This window comes from Myiozetetes cayanensis, unplaced genomic scaffold, assembly GCF_022539395.1.
Source record: "Myiozetetes cayanensis isolate MyiCay16 unplaced genomic scaffold, myiCay2020 scf6-25, whole genome shotgun sequence".
In the NCBI taxonomy this organism is placed as follows: Eukaryota; Metazoa; Chordata; class Aves; order Passeriformes; family Tyrannidae; genus Myiozetetes; species Myiozetetes cayanensis.
This window is the reverse complement of record NW_026087853.1, coordinates 54,612,584-54,631,572: the sequence shown is the minus strand read 5'-3', so window position 1 is coordinate 54,631,572 and position 18,989 is coordinate 54,612,584. Positions and strand designations below refer to the sequence as shown.

The 18,989-nt window shown below is 54.8% G+C and overlaps 1 protein-coding gene across 1 annotated transcript in view; it reads left to right on the top strand.

Annotated features, from left to right (window-relative positions):
- Nucleotides 1-4,815: 4,815 nt before the first annotated feature.
- BAHD1 (bromo adjacent homology domain containing 1) overlaps nt 4,816-18,989 on the top strand; it is a 37,541-nt gene continuing 23,367 nt past the window's right edge. Inside the window, exon 1 of the mRNA XM_050336103.1 lies at nt 4,816-4,870. The gene's annotated coding sequence lies outside the window, so the exon portion shown is untranslated. The remainder of the gene's footprint in view (nt 4,871-18,989) is intronic.

Below are 18,989 nucleotides of genomic sequence, written 5' to 3'. Positions count from 1 at the left end.
CTCCTCCTTGCTCCAGCCCTGAGCTGCCACAATGAGTGGGGGGGTGATGTCCCCGACACTTTGAGGCACTGCTGCTGCAGGACACCCTGCCCCTCTCCACTGATGTCCCCCAGGCAAGAGGAAGGATTCTTTTCAGGAAGAATTTCTTCAAGGAAAGGGTGGTCAGGCATTGGAAGGAGCTGCCCAGGGAGGTGGTGGAGTCCCCCTCCCTGGAGGTGTGCAAGGAACGTGGCACTCAGTGCTCTGGGCTGGGTGACAAGGTGGGCATCGGGCACAAGATGGACTCGAGGTGGATCTTCCCATACAGAGCAGGGCAGAGAGGGAACAGGGAGTTTCTGGAGGTGTCTCAGTGGATTGAGGGGCTGCCCCCTCCTTCATGGGGCTGTCTGGAGTCGGAGCAGGGACTGCCCGGAGGGGGATTTTCCAGCCCTCTGCTGCAGCTGCTTCCCAGAACAGAGGCGGGAGCGTTTTCCTGCAGCTGTTGGAGGGATGGAAACAGCCTGTGTGCCCCGAGTGTCTGCAGGGCTGTACTGGATCGATGCTCCCGCCGTGGGCTGACCATCCCCTGTGCTGGGGCTTCAGGAAGCGCACAGCCTATGTCTGAGTCCTCTCCGTGCCTTGCTGCAGGGAAAACAAGCCCAGCATCCGTCTGAAGAAGCTTGAGACCTGCAGGAAAGGAAAAAGCAGGAGCTGCGAGCTGCCTGGTGAGTCTGACCCAGAGGAGAAGAGCAAATGGTTATTTTTGGAGCCCAGTGGGGTCCCTGATGTGATTTAGGGCCTGGGTGCTCCTGCTGGCACGAGGGGGTGGCCTGGCCCTGTTCCTGCCGACGGGACCTGCCTGGGAAATCCCCAGGGATGGTTTCTCTGCCGTGGGCACAGCTGAAGCTCCAGCTCTGGGAGCTTCCCCGAGGAGCTGGCATCACATCGGCACTGAATGTGCCCGCCCGGGGCTGGTGTTCCCCAGGGCCGGCGTTTCCAACCTGGCTCCGCAGAGCTTCCCAGGGGACCACAAGGGCGTGTGACACTCGAGGCTGGGAAGGGCACTGTCTTTCCTGGATCTTTACAAGGACCATCCCCTGATCTGGGAGCAGCCCTTGCTTCCCCATCCCTGCTGAGATGTGATGTCAGTCCCCAGGGATCCCTGTACCGTGGGAGCAGCCAGTATCCACCTGGGACCTGGGGCTGGTTTCTCCCCTGAGGAGGTGGCTGTGTCGCAGCACGCAGAGCAACCCACCCTCTTCTATGATGACTAAGCATGACTTGGAAAACCAGCAGCCTCCCTGCAGCTTCCACAGGCTGCTGTTGTTATTAGAAAACCCCTTTCATCTCTGTTTTCTCTGTGGCAGCATCTCCTGGGAACCACAGGCAGGATGCAGCCCGTTCTGCCCACAGTCCTTTGCACACAGGTCAGAACCTCAGCACCCCTGAGCTCCCCAAATCTGCTGCCAGCAGGATGTTGGGTCCACCCTCCTCTGCCCCCGGTCCCAGGTCAGGCTGGAGATGAACATCCTCAGAGTGATCCTCAGGGGCAGGAATCCTTTGCCTCCTGCTCTTTGCTTGATTTGCCTTTGCTCCCGAGCCAGGTGTGATGGAGGGAGGCTGCGCTCCAGCACGGAGCTCCTGCCAGGAGCTGTCAGGAGCCACAGACAAGCAGATGATTGAAAAGCCAACGTGCCACAGCAGGGCTGGTTTGAGTTGCAAAAGAGCTGGTTTTGGTGAAATCTAAAAAAGACACTGCGAGTTCAGGCAGGTCCCACCTCTGGGCTGTTGTTTGTGAGGGCAGGGGTGGCACTGATCCCCAAAATCCAGGTTCTGGGAGGGGCACAGGGCAGGACCAGCTGCAGCATCCCTTGGGGAGAGAGGGCTCATGGACCAGCAAGGGAATAATCGCCTCCATGGCAGCTGTGGGTCTACCAAGGGAATCTATTTACCCCTGCCAGGTGAGCGCCTCATCCCTTGGAAGGGACCGAGCTGTGCTGAGGGCTGAAGGAACTTGCCCAGGGTTGTCAGGGTTGTCTGCAGCAGAGAAGAGCAAAAACCCCTGTTGGCCTTTGAGTCACTGTTATTTTTGATTCATCTCATGGTTAAAAAACAGAGTTTGGTGCTGCTGGGTCAGGACTTGGTGTCCAATCATCAGTGATTCTTACGCCTTTCTCTGGGGAGTTAAAAAGCTTTTAAATGCTTAACAAATTCCCTCTGCAGGTTCTTCAATATGGCATCGACCTCCTTCCCAGCATCCCAGGATAACCCACATAGGTTCACCTCCGCTTCAGGTAGACCAAGACCAGAACCAGCCTCATTTTCCCCTCCCTGCCTGATATCGAGGTGAAAATGCACAAAAGAGCCAAAAAGAAGAGGCTGAGCAGGGACTGCACACGGGCAAGTCACTGCTGTCATCAGGGCAGGGCCTTTAATTGCTGAGTCTCTTCTGCCTGTGCCCGAAGAGCTGATCCCAGGTGACTCCAACGGACAATGCCATTTAAATCAATTATCTCCCCTCTTGGAGCCATCCAGCCTCTCCCTCCTTCACCATGCAGCCACGAGCCCCATCATTTATTCATCCTCGGCTGCACTTAAACATCTGCTCCGCTGCCATTGGAGTTTGGCAGAGCATTAGCTTTAAAATTTCATGAAACGTAGTGCAGGTGGCAAAATCAGAAATTAGGGATTATAATCACGGGCTGGAGAGGCGGCCCCGGCTCCACCGGCCCGGGAGGAGAGACGCCAGGAGCGCTCCTGGGATTTAAACCCCTCTGCTGAGCAAATCACAGGTTTGGTTTTTTTCCTCCCATTTTCCCGAAGGCTGCGGGGATTTTTATATCCTCACTGCTCTGGGGTGGATGTTAAGTGAGGGGAACATCTCACACTCGCTGCTCCTCAGGTTTCGTCTCTCTGTGGTTGCTGCCACAGAATTCCTGCGGCTGGGGGGTTGTTTCTGAGGGGGGATGTGTCCCCAGGTCCTGCTTTCACCACGGAACCATAACCCTCTAAACCACATCGGTCCTCCGCAGCGGTTCCCCCTGTTTGTAGCAAATCAAGAGAGCTTTGGAGAGAAAATATTTGCTTTAGCAATTCCTCTTTCATCCGTTAACCCAGTTCCCATCACTGGTGTGGAGCAGGGACAGAAGAGCAGGAGGGAGGGCGGGGGGCTGGCAGGGGAAAGGGGAGGTTGGATCTGTGCCTCAGGATCCGGCGCTGCTGATGCTGAAGAGCTTTGTGATGCAGTGATTTCTGAGCCATCAGACATCCCACCCCACAGAGGAGGAGAGAGGGCTCCTACTCCTCTTCCCAAACGTAAAGAGGAAGACCAAAGGGATTATCCAGCGCTCGTGTGTGCTTTGATGCCTGGGAAGCTCCTGGAGTACGGGGGGTTTTAGATCTATTGAAGCACCTGGCAGATAACCAGGGGATGAAAGAGCCGGCGTGGGTTTGTCACATCAAACCCCTCCAGTTCCCCTCTTTGACAAGGAAACTGGACGAGTGGATGAGGAAGAAGCCACAGATGGGACATATTCTGACTTGAGGAAGGTTTTAGGCCTGGTGTGACATTTTGGGAAGGAAAGCAGGCTGTTTGGGCTGGACACAGACCCCCCCTGTGCAGCACAGCTCGCTGGAATGTTCTCTCCCGGGGGCCACTGCTGAGCCCCAGCCTTTGGCAGGGCTGTGAGTGGCTTCCCCCAACACCAGCATCCTCTTTGATCCCCTGCCTTCAATCTCCCTGGAAAAGGACATTGTTCCAAGGAGAGGGACTGCTCAGTTCCCCAAATCCAGTGCCTGTGCAGCTGCAAGGATTTCCTCAGGCACCCCCAACCCTCACTGCTGAGTGGGGAGGCACCACCTGGTTCCCCAGGCTTTGGCACACTGGGGAACAACACACTGAGGTTTGGCACAGACATGATCCACATATTCAGACCCAAATTTAGGGAAAAGGATAGGAGTGAACAGGCACTGATGGGATTTTCAGGTTAAGGTTTGAGGAGAGGAGGAAGGAGAGGAGGAAGGAAGAAGCCATCTTCAGATTTGGGGCCTTGGTTTTATTGGGGTTTCTAGAAGGCAAACAGGTGGGGGGAAAGAAAAAGGGGGTGACTTTTAATGAGTTTTATCTCCCCAGGTTGCACGAGGCTCCCATCAGGACCTGTCTTGTTCCCCATTTTAGCTTAGAAAGTTCATCCATGTCCAGATTCCCCCAGGGAAAATTGAACTTTACACCCTAAGTGACACTTTTTAGCAACTTCTCCTCAAATGATTGGGGTCTACAAGGAAAGCAGGTCCCCTGTGAACACAGCGCTGTCCCTTTGATGGAGTGATCCACAACCTGTCCAAGCACAGCACTCAATCCAGGGCACTCTTCCCTTGGGAAAGTGGCTTCTCCTACCTGCAGTGGCAGGAGAGCAGCCCCGGGAATGGGGAACATTGCATCATTCCCATGGCAACAGCCGGGAGGCTGCGGAAGGAGAATTATGACTTTGTTCCCCGTTCTGGCACAAGGAGAAGCCGAGCTTTACGGGATTAGGCAGATCCCAGCTCAAACATCCAGGGTACCACTGGAGGGAATAATGAATAGTAATAGCAGGATACATGGAGTTTGATCCAAGGCTCTGGCCAAACAGTGGGAACAACCCACCTTGTTTAAATTGGGTTGGTTTTCAGGCTGAGTGTGAACCCTGGGGGCGTTTCTGAGCTGGGACAGAAGCAAGACTGTGCCACCAATTCACTTCTTGGACACTTGGGAGGAATAAACTGGTCATTAAATGTGAGGCCAAGAGTGATCAGTATCATCCAGGGTCTCCTGAACTAAAGTTCTCTTTACGCCAGGTACCTTCAGCTCTCGGAAGAGCGGGAATACTTTGGTGGAGTGCACAGCCCTCACGTGAGTATTTAATGAGGATATTGGGGTTAATGACTATTTTTCCAAGGGCTGCAGCAGCCAGGGCGCTGGGATAAGCCTCTGGCTGAGCCCAGGGCTGTGGCCAGGGGGCACAAATCCTGCCCTGCAGCAGCTCCCCCATCGTCCTGCACCCTTGTCATCCCTCAGCCCATCCCATGGGAAGACCCTGCCATGGGACATGTGGGCGGGACCTCAGCACTGCTGGTCATGGTGGCTCTGCCTGTTCTCCAGCTTTTTGGGAATGACTCTTGCTCCCCTGCCGTGGTGTGTCCGTGCCAGGGTTCCCCATGCTTACCCCCAGTATTTGCTCCGTGATCCATCCCCTGCTGGCCCTGTGGAGCCCATGTCTCAAAAACACCATCCTCTGCTTCAAAGGCTGGAGGAAATGGGGCGCAGACCCTTCCTTTTTCCCTTTCCTTTTCCTCTCTCATTGTAATCGAACAAGAATAAGGAAAGGTGTGGGAAGGGAGGTGAAGGAGGTGCTGCCCACCTGGGGTGCAGCGTTTGCCCCAGGTAATTGCACACCCTGCAGATGTGCCTCCAACCCCAGCCCAGACAACTCTCCCCAGCAGCTCCAAATCCCTGAGCACTGCCTGATTGCCTTCCCACAGGAGCCACCATCCCTGGACAAACCCTCCTCTGCTCCCGCCTCTCCCCTTCCCAGCATTTGTTATTTTAAGCCAGCCCCTCCAGGATTCCATTTCTGTGCAGAATGTGAGGATTTAGCCACACAGCCCATGTTAATGCTAATAGGATTATCATACAATCATGGAAGCATTTAGGTTGGAAAGAGACCTCTAAGACCAAGGAGTCCAACCGTTCCCCCGGCGCTGCCAAGGCCACCTTTAGCCACGTCCCTAAGAGGGAGATTTGCACCAGGAAACTCCAAAGATTCCCTCCAGGTGCCTGATGCAGGGTCAGTGAGGGATGGAGGTGCAGCAGCTTCAAACTCAGCCCCAACCCCTGGGATTAGGCAGAGGTTAATGGCTGATGTGTGTGTGTGTATTTTCCCCTGACACTGAGACATTGTCGTTGTTTTAATGAGGATTTCGGAGCTTTTCCTTGAAAAGCCCATGGAGATGTTATTCCCTCCTGCTGCTGCTGAAAATAAGGAGTGAAAAACAACCCTCTAGGTTGAAAACATCCCCAAGTGGGACTCTGGGTGGGCCTCAGGGTGCTGGGCATCTTTGGGACCTTGGGGCCAAGGTGAGGGTAAAGCATCCAGCAGTGCCATTTCCTTTTCACATGGAAAAATAACTCCATTAGGAATGAGTGCAACTCTGAACCAACTTTCTCACCTGGAGACTCTGGGGGTGCTGTAGGGCTTTCAGTGCCTGTGGTGGCTGTGCTCCTTCGCTCCCAGTGCAGGTGTGGGGGATGGGTTTGGATGCTCCATGGCTACTGGAAGTCTCCTTCACTCTGAGCCAGGATTTCACCTCGGGCACCTCAGCGTCCCTGTCCCTGTGTCTGGTGCTGGCAGGAGCGTGGAGGAGCAGACACATCCCCTCCCCCAAGGAATCCCAGTGTCCGTGTGCTGGCAGGAGCTCCCATCCATCCACCTGAGGGACTCGAGCAAGGGATGGAGATTTCCTGCTGATGCAGCTGTTTCCTATGGAAATGCGGATTGGCTGGGCGGCTGCCTTCGGGATTTCTTATTAGGGTTTTCCTGTGTTAATCCTGCACCAGGAGAGAAGTCACTGCCTGGAGTCGTACACGCAGCCAGGGGTTTGTTCCCAGGGATTTCCCCAAGGCGAGCACAGCTCAGGCACTGCCCCCAGCCCAACAGCCCTCGGTGGGTCGCCGCAGCCCCATCCCGCAGCACAGATGGTCCCGTAATTGCTGTTTGCTTTCCCATTCTGGGTTTCTGGGCCATGTGTTTTGTGTTGTGATCCCTCCAGCCTCCCTGGTTTTGTGAATCACACTCCATAAAATAATGGCTACCTTGGGAAGGCGAGGCAGGACGTTTATCCTTCCTGTGCACGGGAGTTTGTCACTGTCTGCCAGGACCGGCTCATAAAGCAGAGTCCTCGCTCTTAATCCCGATTTTGCAATACACTGAAGCACATCCACATCCACCACACCTACATCCACCTCCATCTGTGACACTCAGGGATGTTCTTAACTCTTACTCCTGTGGTTTTCTGCTTTAACTAATCCAGTCTCACTTCCTGCCTGTCCTGGTCCCCACCAAGCTCTTCTCATTGTCCCTCTGTTTCTCTCTCCATCAATAAATTATATATATTATATATTCCTCACTAAAGCACTTTAAAGTGTAAAGGTGAGAGGTGAAATAAGAAATACAACACAGCAATTCTCTTTGTCTTGCTGAACTTCCCTGGCACTGCTGCTTCACAGACAATATCTTTGGATATAAACAGTGTCAAGTTCTCTAAAACTAAAATACATTAAAATAAATGATAAACTAAACCTTCGTAGCAGCACCAGCACTAAAAGCCTGCAGATGATTCCCTGAGACAGAAATACAGTAATCCAGGTAGATAATGAGATCCTGTGTGACACCTCCGTGCTGGCAGAGACCTCTCCTCCAACCCGAATCCCTCCTGATTTCTTCCGAAGGGAAAGGGGGAATATTCCACCCGGCTAAAAACGAGCAAGCGCTGATGTTTAAACAGAAATCTCGGAGGAAGCCGCCTGTGTAACCACAGCTGGTTTGCTGCAGACCTGAACACTCACAGCCAATTTGCTTTTTTGGTGTAATGGAATTCCAAGGCAGTCCATGAACCTCCACCAGGGATTCATTCGGCCTTCTGCAGTTACTGGGTCAGGCCTGGAAGGGGGAAGGAAAGGAGGGACCCACCAAAACCCATCTCTTTGCCACCAGAGCCAGTTCAGCACCAGCAGCTTTTCTGTGGAGGCTGGTTTGGATTTGGGGATGCTCCCTGGTGGAGGAGATGCTTGGAAAAGGTGGGAATCCCACGGGATGCAGCTGAGATGTGCCGAAATAAAGACCTTTTACCCCAGCCCTGTCCCCACAGCCAGAGAGGGGCCACACGAAGCCCCATCCTCAGGGATCCAGGGGTGGGTTTATCCCCCAAAAGCAACCAGAGGCTGTTTGGGAAGGTGGGCCCTGCCATCCTACCCCTCCCACATGTGCCAAGCTCTTCCCTGCAGCCAAGTCCTTCCCCAGGGCTGGCTCGGGAACCAGTCGGAGCAGGATCCTCCACATTGCTGCTTTTAGTGTGTGAGCTTGCTCAGACTGAGGCTGTTCCTCAAGCTCTCCATCTCTCCCATGGAATGGGAGTTCTCCATCAGTTTGGGGGTGTGCAGGAAGCTCCAGTGTTGCACTCCCAGGGATGCACTGCCTCCCCACTTTAGCTAAAACCGCACAGGCACGGGAGCTCCAGGTGGCCTTTCCCTGTCCTTGCAGCTCTGCTGGGGGATTTTTCCTCTTCTCGGATTTTCTGTGATTTTTTAAAACTCACCACTTGTTCCCGAAGGTCGGAGAACTCTAAGTGTGCCCTGGGATGTGCAGAGCAAACACCCCTTCTCCCAGCCCGACCCACAGTGAGGGGCTGGGGCTCTTCCCCATTCTCCTGTGGGACAGATTCTGCCTTTACTCCTGAAACTCAGAGTCAGGAAATGCAAAGATCCTTTTCCCCATTTTCCCCACACTGATGGTGAAATCCTCTTTCCCCTTCCTTTAGCACTGGCTCAGCTGTGTGTGTGTCTCTCCCACCTCAATATTTGTGGAGGTGATGGGGGCTATGAGGGACAATCCCTTAATCCCTGCTGGTTCCCGGCCCAGCTCCCCCAGCAACCCCTTTTCCCAACAGGTACCTCAGCAAGTTGCTGCCACAGCCCAAATTGTGAGGTGGGGACACAGATCCCTGCGGTGCTGCTGCTCAGGCAGTCCACAGCCCTGGATGTTGTCCCTTTCCCAAAAAACAGGCCAGGGTTTGGGGATCGTGTCGGGGCTTTGGTGTTTGTTCTTCCCACTCAATGAGGGGAGGAAAAGCCCAACCGGCACGGCACTGCCAGGCTGGAGCCCGGCACACACAGCCATATTGTTCTGGAATCAGCAATTAACTTCCCATTTTTCTCCCTCATCCCTCCGAGAAAGGGACGAGGAAAGGCCCCACTTCAGAATAAATTAGTTTCTCAAAAGAGAGGGAGCTCTGCAGATGGCTCCCTTGTGCTCCCCCCCCCACATTGTGCAGCTCTGGAGTACATGGTGCCCCATCCTCAACCTGCCCATGCTCCAGATGTTCTCCCATTCCAAACACCTGGAACAGGGGAGGTGGCCTCACCTCCACCTCCTTTCCCCAAAAAGCAGCTGCTAAATGATATTTATCGTTGAACTTCAGCATGAATTTTGCCCAAGTGCTTCCCTCTGGAATACTGTGGGTTTATCGCTGAAGTTGGGGGGGTGGATTTAGAAATTCAGAATTCCCAGATTCTTCTTTTTCCTGCTCCAGATGTCACTCTGTTTAGCAATGGGAGTCCAAGGGGTAGACTTTGGAAGTCACTTGAACACTTCTAATAACTGGAGTGAGCGTGCTCTGTGTTACACCAGAACTGAGCTCGCTCTGGTCTCAGCAGTGCTGTGGTTTCCCTCCCGTTCCTGTGGCTCAGAGCAGAGGGAAAACTCCCATAAAATATAATTTTTAGGGAGCACTTTGGCAGCAATACAAGCTGCCTTTGCTTTTCAGGTGGGGAGCAGCTCTGGTCTGAGGAGAGACAACATCTGTGCTCGTGCAGCAGCTCTTGGCGATGCCCGACTGCCTTAAACGGAGCCTGGAAAAGTCTCATCCAAAGGCGGCATTTCTGAAGGGAAGCAGTGAAATGGGGCAACCACAGAATATCCTGAGGTGGAAGGGACCCACAAGGATCATCCAAGTCCAACTCCTACACAGTATCAGGGTGGTTTTAAGGAGAGTTGCCCTACTGCACCTTGAGGGCTTCCAGGGGTGTAACTATTAAGGATATTTATTTTTCCCTGCTGCTTCACCAGTGACTGGTATTTCTCTGGGGAATCAGTACCTCCAAATAGCCGAATTTTTCCTCAGTCTTTCCCTGTGTAACGTCTGGATCCTGCAAAAATCATACCATGCTCTGTTTGCAAGATCCTGATGGACCAAGGACCACCAGAACAAGGCAGGAAGTATTTCAGCTCCCTGGGTTTCCTGCAGTTTAGTTAGATTTCAAGCAGACCCTCGGGGTCCCACCCTCACTTTGTGTGCATTTAGCTCCTGGTGTTCCATGGGTTGCTTGTTCCGTGTGCCAGTTCCTCCTCGGAGCTTTCCCAGGTTTAAAAGAAATTGGACAAACTGGGCACTGGAGCAGGCTCCCCATGGCAGCAGCCACAGCCCGAGCTCAGGACAAGTTTGGACAAGGCTCTCAGGGACATGGTGGGATGCTGGGGCTGTCCTGTGCAGGGCTAGGAGTGGGACTCATCATCCAGCTCAGGAGACTCCATGACTCTGTGGAAAAACCCCATTCTACAACTGATGGAGGGGCTTCAGTGGTGCTGTGGTGCTGCCAAAGACACATATTAAATAACTTCCGAGGCTTCTGGGGTCTCCTTTAGGGTTTTAAATCTGTTTTTGAGGAGAATATGGAAATTTCCAGATGTTCTGGTTGGGAAGAAGACACGATCGCTGCCGTATCACACCTCCCGGTGAGACCACGGACACATCCCGGTGAGGATGGTCTCTGTGGGGAACCTCTGGGACACCAGAGAACTCCCTGTTGGCCTTTTCCCTCCTCAGCCGGAGTGGGGTGGCGGGTCACGGGGCCGCTCGGGGGCAGCCACAGCCACGCGAGGCTTTTCCAGTGCCCATCCCCGGGTGGGAGCGATGGGCGCCCGGCCACCCGTGCCTCGTGCCTCTCCGCCCCGGCAGCTTCCCGCGGGGCTCCCGCCGAACCCCCGGGACTCCCGACTTTCCCGGAGTTTGGATGCGGGGGCTCGGTTTAAGCGCGGCAGCCCCTGGGATGCTCCGGGCACACCCGGGAGGGGCGAGGGCGTCCCGGGTGCAGGATGGGGGGGGGGTCTCTGACAGCGTCCCGTCCTGCGAGGGACCCGCGGCCACCGGGGGCTCCCCGGGTGCGCAGCTATCCCGGCGTTCCCGGCGATCCCGGTGATCCTGAGCCCCTTGCGGGGGCGCGGGCTGGGGGCTCGGGGGGCGGCCCGGGGGCGCAGGGCGGAGGCGGGCGCGGCGCTGATTGGGCGGTGGCGGCGCGGGGCGGCGGCGCTGATTGGGCGGCGCGGCGGGGCGAGCGGCGGGCGGCGCGCGGCGATTGGCTGCGGACGAGGAAGCAGGAAGGAGGCCGGAGGCGCTCGCGGCTTGCGGGGAGTTCGCGGCGGCGGCGGCGGCGCCCCGGTCCCTCCTCCGCCCTCTCCTCCGCCCCCTCCTCCGCCCCTCCCGGCCCCTCCGCCGCCCGCTCCGGCCTCCGCCCGCCCGCTCCGCGACGCCCCGCGGCCAGGGGCGGGCGGCGGCGGCGCCTCGTCCCCATCCCGCAGCCGAGGAGGCGGCGGCGCTGACGCAGCAGCGGCGCGGAGCCCGGGACTCGCCGCGCTCCCGCCGCTGGATTTCTCCCCGGGCCTGCGGCAGCTTCCGGTGAGTCCCACGCGGCGCCGCGTCGTCCCTCCGCCCCGGGAACTCCGCCGGGCCGGGAGCAGGTGCCGCCGCCGCCCCGGGGTTTGGGGGGCGCAGGGCCACCGGGAACTTCCCTCGGCGGCGGCGGGGAGGGAGCGCCGGGAGGGCACCGCGGGCTCGGGCCGGGCTGGGCCGCCGTTACCCCGCGCGGTCCTGCCGCTGCGAGGCCGGAGCGGACCCGCCGAGCCCCCCGGGCCCCCCGCCCCGGGCACTCGGAGAGCACAAAGGCGGCGGGGGGCGGACCCCGGGACTTGCGGGACTCGTGGCCCCCGGGGGCTGCTCGCCCCGGCATTGCCGGTGCGGAGCCGGTCCCCGGGAGAGCCGCCGCTGCCCGCGGCCCCGCCGGTGTCGGGGCAGAGCCGGCGCTGCCCGGCCGGGAGTTGGCACAGGACGGCCCGGCGGGGTCGGGGTTTTGGGGGTCCCCGCTGCCGGGCGGGGCCGTGAGCCCCGCAGCGGGGTGGCTGCTGGTAGAGCGGGTGCGTCCGTCGAGTTCCCGGTGGTTTCCCGAGGTGATGCGGCGTGAGCCCCGTGTCCCTGTCGGGCAGGTGCCACCGAGCCTCTCCGGGGCTCAGCGGAGCAGCTTTCGTTTCCATCGCGGTTTTCCCCACTTGCCGTGCGTTCTCCGTGGCCGTGGACACCTCTCCTTTCCTGCCGGCAGCCCCGGTGGCCGAGGGCTTGTTTCCTCTTCTCCTTTTGTGTAGCGGTGGCTCCTAATGGAGGCAGCTCCGTTGGCTCCCTCTTTTCCAGCTGCTTCTACGAGGCGCAGGAGCCAGCACATGTGACTGGGCAGAGCTCGGGAAGACGAGCAAGTGCTCCCCGGGCTCCGCTCGGAGCCAGCCCCGGCACAGGGACTCCCACCCCCGGCACGGGGAGCGGCAGGGACCCCTCTGCTCCCCGGGAGCAGCCGTGAAAACTTAAAAAATACGAGAGCGCTCGGGAGCTGTTCTGTTCGCCGCTCCCCCTCCCCTCTCTCTTTCCACGAAATGCTTATCTGAGGGAGGTTGTGGCTGTGTTTTGTTTTAAGGGATCCAGCTGCCCCTCGTGCTCCATCTGAAGTCATCATTGTGAGGAGCGGGCGAACCTCAAAGCGAGAGGCTCTGCCGGGCTTTGGCTCACCCGGTTAATTGATCTGCCCATCAGTTTGCCACAATTAGCGAGCGCTTGCTCCGCGCCGAGGGGATCACTGATGTTCTCGGGGGGGTGGGGGGGGCCGGGGGGCTGGTTTGAAGGCTTCCAGCCCTCGTGGTTGCGGGAAGGAGTGCCACGAGCTGCGTGATAGACTGATGCTTTTGAAATCTTAATGTGATTTAAATACCAGCACGCCACTGATCGCTTTAGCAGAGATATCCTGCTCACATATTCATCCCGAGCCATCCTTCACGTTTGGCATGTCCTGCCTACCTGAATCCTTCCCCAGCTTCAGCTGGAACTGTCTAAATATTTGCTGGCGATAGGAAACCGTGTGTTAGGCTGGTTTACCAGGACATTTTGGATTTAAACATTGATTTCTGTTTGTTTTCCTCGTGAATTCAGTGCATCATTTCCAACGGAGCTTTCCAGCTGCTCTTCGGGAGCAGAGCAGGGAAGTGTAGCATTGCTGATAGGTGTAAAACCAGCTGGGAAACAGCAAACCTGCGAGGGAAAATGATTCCCTCAACTTTAGGAGAGTGGATCCTTTCCAGATGCTCTGTTTGCTGGGTGTTGATGGTGACAGTTGCACAGAACAATAAAATGCCACTTAGAGATGTGGGGTTTTGGGGGGGAAAGCAGTCGCACCTTTGGGTCTTGCAGCAGAAATGTTATTTTGGAGGTTGCTGAGGTTTCTCATTCAACTCAATAGTTTGGTTTAATGTCTGTGCTCTGTCCTTCTTGCCAGTCATGCCCATCACCTTTCTGTCTCCACTCTGGCAGCCTTAGTGTTTGTTTCCCTTTTTAACCAATGTCACAGAGCCACAGGACCGTTAGGGCTGGAAGGGATCTCTGGAGATCATCCCCACCTAGAGCAGGGGACACAGGAACACGTCCAGGTGGGTTCGGGATGTCTCCAGCGAGGGAGAGTCCACGACCTCCCTAGGAGCTATTCCAGTGCTCTGCCACCCTCCATGGAAAGCTCTTCCTTCTGTTGAGGTGGAACTTGTTGTGTCTGAGGTTTTTGCAGGTTGATTTTGTGTGCTGTGATGGTGTGTCACTCGGGGGCTCCATGGGACGTGTGTGCTGGTCCAGCCTGGGGAGATCCGATCTAGGGAGCGCCTGGCCGGGATCTGGGGGAAATCCACCCTCCAGCAAATGCTTTCCTAATGCTGCTGCAGCACTGAAAATAAGCCCTTAGCAGCAAAGCTGTCCAAAGTAAACAATTGAAAAATAATTAGGAATGGGAGGCAAAGGCACGTTTGCTGCTTGGCATCGCATTCGGATCGCAGGGAAATGAGGGAATGACGATACCTGGCACTGCGAAAACAGGAGGGTGTGCCCAGATGTGCAAATATCACATTCACAAGGAGCTGTGTGGGGCTTTTTTTTTTTATCCCATCTCCCAGTTGGTTGTCCCCCATTTGGACATCAGAAGGAGTTTCTTCACAAAAAGGGTTGTCAGGCAGTGGGAGGGGCTGCCCAGGGAGGTGGTGGAGTCCCCATTCCTGGAACGACTGGACGTGGCACTCAGTGCTCTGGGCTGGGTGACAAGATGGGGATGGGTCACGGGTTGGACTTGGTCTTGGAACGTCTTTTCCGACCTAAATGATTCTGGGATCTCAGTTAACCACGTCCAAACACCCCACAGAAGTAGGGGCAGAACAAACCCAACTGGTCGTGCCCGACCAGCTGAACCAATTAAGTCACAACTCTCATGTTATTCATAATAAACAAGCAGCGGTTCAGATAACTGGGAAATTAAAAAAAAAAAAAAATTTAAAAAAAAAATTAGGTAAACAACCATAAACCTATAATAGCTCCAGACATAAGCTGTGGGCTGGCAGGGACCAGGGTGGCTGGTGTGTGACAGCAAGGGACACATGGTGGTCCCGGGGGGTGTCCCCCATCCAGAGGGCTCTGATTTGCTCTCCTGCTTCACCTCTCCGTGTATTTACATTCCTGCTTCCAGCAGCTCAGAGGGGAGCTGCAGGTTATATTCCCAGCTGCACATTTGGGCTGTCTTCAGCTATTTCTCCCCATGGAAAGCCTGGAAAACGTTGCAGCTTCTGGATGCAAACTGTGTTTGAAAGGAGGGGGTGTTTTGTGGAGGGTGCTCAGGAACTGTGCTCTGTGTTTCAGCACGAGGACTGGAGGCTTTGGGTCCTTCAGCAGTGTTCTCTGTCCAGCATGGCAGCTCCTCTTCCATTCACACCAGAGACGTGGATTGTAATGGCAAAAAATATTAAAATTCATGGCCAGATTGTTGCTCTGAGTGCATGAATTATCTCCAACCAGACCATCACGGTTTAACCCTCTTTTGCACTTGTACTGGCACCTGCTATTCTTTAAATATGGAAAACACACTTAAATGTAGTACTACTGGTTTTATTTCTTAAAAGACAGAAGGAAATGAGGTTGTGTGGGACAATGCCACAGGCCTTTGTCCAGTTACTGCCCAGATTTGCTGTTTTAGCATGAAGCTTTATTAGAAATAAAGTAGAGTCACAGTGATAGTGCGTGGGAATAAAAAACCCTTTCCATTAGAAGAACAGGACACTGGAAAACTTCATCTGGCCATTAAGTAAAATGAGGGACTGGTGTTCTTAAAGAGAATCCAAGGATGTCATTAGGAAAAATAACTATACATCTGATTTAAAACTAGTGCATTTGGAGTTTAGTTGATCTGTTCCATGTTATTTTTTCTCTTGCTGTATGGGTGAAATCCTTGTAAAATCAGGGTATGGAGAGCTGGTGGGGTGTAAGAAGTGCAGTCAGCTGAGGGAGCCAAACCTGAACCTCGTTGTAAAAGCTCTGTATCTCTCAGTATTATCCTCTGGAAATTTTACAGTTGTAGTTTGAATTAAATGATGGTGGAAGCCCCTCAGTGGGGACAGCAGGTCTACTCTGCTTCTGGTGAAAGGCAGCTGAAAAGGAGGAAAAAACAACCTGTTTTCCCTTTCTTCAGCCAGTTGTCTGTGGACATTGAATCCATTGTAGACATGCCCCATATAGGGTGGGGGGTTATTAACCCCACATGGGTCAGAAATAACACCAGGGACGCTCCTGATTTCTGCCTGGTTTTTGAGCGGTGCTTTTTGGCAGCGCTGAGCTCTTGGGGACGGGGAAGGACATGAGCGTTTCCTCAAATTAAAAAACGTGGGAATGAGCCGTGTAACAGCCCATGAGTCCGGTGGCACTGGGCAGTCCCTCTAGGAGTCCAACTGAGTGTGCAGCTAAATAAGCACCTATTCCCTGGGAGGGATGTGTGTCAGCTCCCCGGGAGCACCGTGTGCTCAGGGCCGGAGCGCTGCGCGTTTTTCCCACATGGCACGGCTGGGAATGCTGCTTTTATCACCTTTCTATGAAAGCCCTGCCTGAGATTATAGGTGGATACGTGGTCAGGTCTTGTCGAGGGCTGCTTGGAATCGTTCGGTTTGTGTGCCATTTGAAACTCCCAGTGCCTTTGGGGCCGCCCAGGAATTTGGGGGGTGTTTGCTGTCACATGTGCGCAGGCACCGTGACAGGAGCCTGACGGATCAGCCGGGTGCCAGAGTGTTGGGACCCGTGTGCCTTGTGTGTCTCCTTGCCCTTCCCAGAGGAGGGTGGTGCAGCCCAGGTGGGATTTTCCCGCTGCTGTATTCCCTGGGCGCCGTCCTGCTGGGGGTGGAAGCGCTCTGGGAAGCGGCACGTGGCGCAGGTGGGATTTGTGTTAAACGTGGCGTGCTCAAGGATAAGATGCTGCCGCCGGGTGCTGCGTTCCTCGTGTCCCAGTTCTCCCGAACAAAGGTGTGACTGAAGGCAGGGATGATTTTTTAGGTTCCCCCCCTTTGTGAGGCACATCCCAGGAGCGCTCGCTGGCACCCATTGTTCTTCCAGCAGTTTGTCTCATGCTGGGCTTTGAAACTCTGCAGCTCAGCAGCCTGGGGGTTTTTAATTTATTTTACTTTTTTTTTTTTTTAAATGAAAGATCTTGGCTTTTAGCAGCTGCCTGTATCTCGATATTTCAAATTATTTATGATGCTCTTAGGGACAAAAAGCAGACGTTTTCCTCGCATTGATTGGAATAAAACCCCTTGGCTGGCAGCTGATTTTTTTCAGCGTCTGGATTATCATCCTTGAAATAAAACCCCAGTGCTGGGGGAAGCATCGAGATCCCGGGCATTGCTTCCTCCCTGCACCGTGCCTGGCCTTCTATTGTTCCTGCCTGTGGCCTGTGGGAAGCTCGGGAAATCGGGAGCTTCGGCTGCCTTCCCGCAGCACGGCTTTATCCGCCGCTCGGCTTCATTGTGTCTCCTGGCGCCTGCGGAATACCTGGAACAGGCTTCCATAGGCAGCGGGGAAGGGAAACGGGGAGTCCCAGGGATGGGAGGAAAAGGTGGTTGAGTTGAGCTCCAGGAGCTGGAGGGAGCGTGGCTGAGTGGCTGCGGAGCAGGCGGATGCTGCCGGGGCTGGGAGCAGCCTCGCATTCCCAAGCCTTGGATCCTCGCCGGAGAAATTTGTTAACCAGCGTAGCCCCCGGAAAGGACCAGGATCCACATCCCTGGAATAACTTTGGGATGCTTGCTGTGTTAGGGCAGTGAGTGGGTTGAGTGCATTGTCACTGGTTTAGGGTTGGGAATTCCTTTAAAAAAAAAAATAACAGGATTTGAGCAGGGGTGGAGAGGAGGCATCTGTGGAGGGAGGATGGAGAGCACCTGGGAGCAGTGAGGAACAAGCTGCAATAATCACATATTGATAAACGTGGAAGGTTTGGAAGGAGGAGGAAAGTGGGAAGGCACTGGCTTGTGGAGAGAACTAGTGGGGCAGCAGGAGGTTTATTTTCAATTAAGAGAAAACCCCTCAAAAACAGAGACAAGAGGCATGTTTGAGTTCGTTCCTTTGTTCAGCTCGGCCAAAATCAGTGGAGGGATTCAAGGCTGGAGGTGGCTCAGAGTAAGGAGGTGCAGAGCTCTCTCCAAGGTGAGCAGGAATTGCAAAGGAAAAGGATTTGGCAGCTCCAATCACTTGTAGACAGAGAAGAAGGAGGTTTTCCTTAAATGCTGGCTAAACGCCACGTGGCAGGGCAGGTATGGAAATCCTGACCTGGACAGGTAAATCCCAAACTGGGAATTCCTTAGATTTCAGCAGATTGCACAAGGAACAGAAGTGAACCAGGTGTTTTGGGGATTTATTCCTTAGAAGTCCCCTGGTAACCCAAACTCTCTGGCCAATCCCTAATTCCTGGGGCTGGCACCTGCAATAACCAAGCACTTGGTGAGGGGGAATGTGCAGTAACTGCTGGCTGCCCCCCTCGTTCCCTGTGAGAGCCCTGTCATCCCATCTTTCCCTTTCTTAGGTGCTGGATTTCATCAAAGATCTCTAGGAATGTAACTATTTGGGATTTCTCATCCTCCCTGTGTTTTGGTTGGAAAGAGGTGAATCCTTTCCAATGCTGTGAGACAGACGGTGGGGTTGGGAAAGCGCTGTTTAGCCAGCCTTCCAAAAAAAAAAAAAAAGCCATTTCCATTTCTTCCCATACAGTGGGAGAGGAGCCAGGGAATAATTCCCACTTGGGAATAAATGACCAGCTTTGCTGGAGGTGCAGTCCTGGCACCTCTGGGGCTGTAAAGGTGTGGTACAAACCCTGCCCCTCTCAGGGCCCATGGGGCAGCACCGGTGATGAGGGATAACTTCAGCCCAGGGATGAAGTTAGGGAAGCGAGTGGCTTAATTCCAGTGCGGATGGAGCATCGCTGCCTGTGCTCAGCCCATGTGTGATCTGCAGCAGTTCTGCTGCCTGAAACCACTAATGAGCTTAAGAACTTCCCTGTTTTCTCAGTGCTTAACAAAAATTAAATCCTTCCCTCCCGACACAACTCGTCGCGTGCTCGGCCGGTGCTTTCAGGCAGAACAATGGGTGGGCACTGACCTTCCTGAGGTGCCTCCTCGGAGCTCCTGCTGAATAATTAGGGGATCCTTAACCTTCCCACGAGCTTTAGGGGGTGGGTTTTGCGTGGATAACGTGAGGTATCCCGAGACTCGGCCTCGAATTTCAGGCTGTTCCAAACTCCATCTGTCCACTAAGTGAATGTCAATCCAATTTAAGCTTGCACACGTTTCCAAGGAAACCGTGGGAGGCGGTGGGAAGAAGTGGATCGTGGAGGGGCAAGGGGGGAAAGCACAGCAGCAGCACTTTGACTTTTCACTGCTTAAATATGATTAAAGCCCAGTTTGCTGTAATAACCCTACGCAAAGCAGTGCTTGGAGGCCTCGAGGGTCAGATGGTTCCTCTTGGAGCAGCCGCTGTTGTGCGTAAATGAAAAACATTAAAATAAAAAAAAGGGAAAGTGGTTTCAGGTGCTGCCCCCAAGGTCT